We start from the raw sequence: 2673 nt of genomic DNA, 5'->3' as shown, positions 1-2673 counted from the left end.
CTGGACAGGGACATGCAAAAAAATGAAACTAGACCACCAACTTACACCAAACACCAGAATCAACTCAAAATGGATCAAAGACTTAAATATAAGCCATGGCACCATAAAAATAGGGAGGAAAATTTCAGATATCCCACGTAGCAACATTTTCACTGATATATCTCCTAAGGCAAGGGAAATAAAGGAAAGAACAAACAAATGGGACTACATCAAACTAAAGAGTTTCTGCTCAGCAAAAGAAAACATCAGCAAGATGAAAAGGAACCAACCATATGGGAAAATATATTTGCCAATGATACCTCAGACAAGGGACTGATCTCCAAAATATATAAAGAATTTATACGACTCAACACCAAGAAGACAAACAGCCCAATTAAAAAATGGGCAAAGGAACTGAACAAACACTTCTCCAAAGAGGACTTATAGAGGGTGCATTGGCATATGAAAGAATGCTCAAGACATCACTAGCCATCAGAGATGCAAATAAAAACCACAATGAGATACCATTTTACACCAGTCAGAATGGCCATAATCAACAAATCAACAAACATGTGCTGGCGAGAATGCAGAGAAAAGGGAAACCTAGTGCACCGCTGGTGGGAATGCAGACTCGTGCGCCACTACGGAAAACAGTATGGAATTTCCTTAAAAAACTAAAACTGGAACTGCCTTTTGCACCGGCAATTCCATGCAAGGATTATATCCTAAAAATTCTGAAACACCAATTCAAAAGAACCTATGTAGCCCTATGTTCACAGCAGCAGTATTTACAATAGCCAAGTGCCGGAAACAACCTGACTGCCCATCTGTAGATGAGTGGATTAAAAACCTGTGGTACATTTACACACTGGAGTACTATGTAGCAGAAAGAAAAAAGCAACTGCTACTATTTTTAGCAACATGGATGCAACTAGAGAGAATTATGCTTAGCAAAGTAAGCCAGGCAATGAAAGAAAAATACCATATGATATCACCTAATACAGTAGACTAATGAACAACACAAACAAATAAGCAAAATTGAACCAGAGGTATGTAAACAAGGAATAAACTAGCAGTAACAAAGGGGGAGATGAGAGGGAGAGAAGGGGATAAGAAGGGGAAGAGTCTAGTCAAAGCACATGTATAAATGACTCATGGACATGGACAACTGGGTGGGTACTGACTGTGGGAGAAGGGGTGAGCAGTGTGCGGGAAAGCAACAGGGAAAAAAGTGGGTCAATTGTAACAGAAAAACAAACAAAAAATTTTAGTGGGGGAAAAAATATTGAAAGCAAAATAAATAAATGAGCCATCAAATCCCCCTGACCCTCCAATAAAAACCTAACATGTAGGAAAGTGAACAAAAGAAAATGTAAAGTATGAAAATGCAATTTTATTGAATATTAGAAAGACAAGGATTTTCCTTCATGTTGCATATTTTTCTTCCTACCTGATCCCTCCAGAATTTGGGATTCTGAAGAAGCAATGACATAAGGTTCTTTGCATAAAACTAATAAGACAAGTTGTTAATAGAGGTTTTGTTGACTAAGACTTTGACTGGAATGTCATACCTAAAGGAGGCATGCCTGGCTGGGCTCTGGTTCTTACCAAAAAGCCCTGAGGAACTGGGATTGACTTTCAAAGGTAATAAAAGCCCACAAGATAAAAGGCCTGGTACCTTGGTTGGTTGTGCGGTTCATGGCAATCTTTCCAGGGAAGGAACGAATATTGTTTTCCTGAAAAATAACTAGAAGGGATCTTAAGGCACAATGGAAAACCAGAAGGACTTGGAAAAGACAGGTGTGTACAGGCAAGTCTGAATGGCAGGTATGTGGCTCAGCTTCTGTGCCCTGAAGGGCAGACTAAAAGCCATCCTAAAGGTTCCTTGTGTAAGTTCAAGCAAAGCAGATGTAAAGATCATATGGGATCACTTGCTGCTCTTGTTGTGTTTATGCAAATGAACAGGATAAATTAAAATGGGACTTAATGCAGTCCCTTTAATTACGAGGAGGATACTCTGAAGGAGAAAAATCATGATTCAAGGAAAATCACAATTCTCAGGGGTAGACTATAAAGTAATGCAGCTAACTGTCTTTAAAGCTTATTTTCACTTAAAGTTTGTTTTCATTTGAAAAGTAAAGTAGGTCTGTGACATCATCAAAGATGCTCAATTTACAGGCAAGAAGAATGTCAAATACCTTGCAACTGGATGTATTTCCAATAAGACAGTCTTGCAGATTTAGAGACTGGTTTGTGGGTTATGTTGTGTAAATTAACATATGTGTTCTATTTTCATAGGGCATAAGTCTATGATCTCATTACCTGAGTGATTGTACGTATAGGCGTAACTTAATCTTGACTGCATCACTGCCTCCTGAGACTCAACGGTTTGGATGAACTAAGTGGCTGGGTTGGTGAAGTATGGGGTGCTCTGTGGGCTTCACTTTAAAACTGGTTTCTCTTTTCTAGCCTAATGGCATGAACAGAAAGGGCCCAGAGGTCTGAGAGGCGGAAAACCTAAAATATTCCCCTCAGCCAAAACTAAGTATAGTGGGCAAAAGGACTTTCAACAGGTGTAACGTGCCTTGTACACCTTCCTCCAAAGAAGCCTTTTTTCCCCCTAATGTAGGACACTGAAAAATTAATCCTTGCCTTTTGTCATCTATTGGTTATGGATTGAATGATGCCTTTTAA

The sequence above is a fragment of the Furipterus horrens genome, unplaced genomic scaffold, assembly GCF_987537825.1.
Source record: "Furipterus horrens unplaced genomic scaffold, mFurHor1.1.pri manual_scaffold_3, whole genome shotgun sequence".
NCBI classification, from domain to species: domain Eukaryota; kingdom Metazoa; phylum Chordata; class Mammalia; order Chiroptera; family Furipteridae; genus Furipterus; species Furipterus horrens.
Note: the sequence above shows the minus strand (reverse complement) of the source record.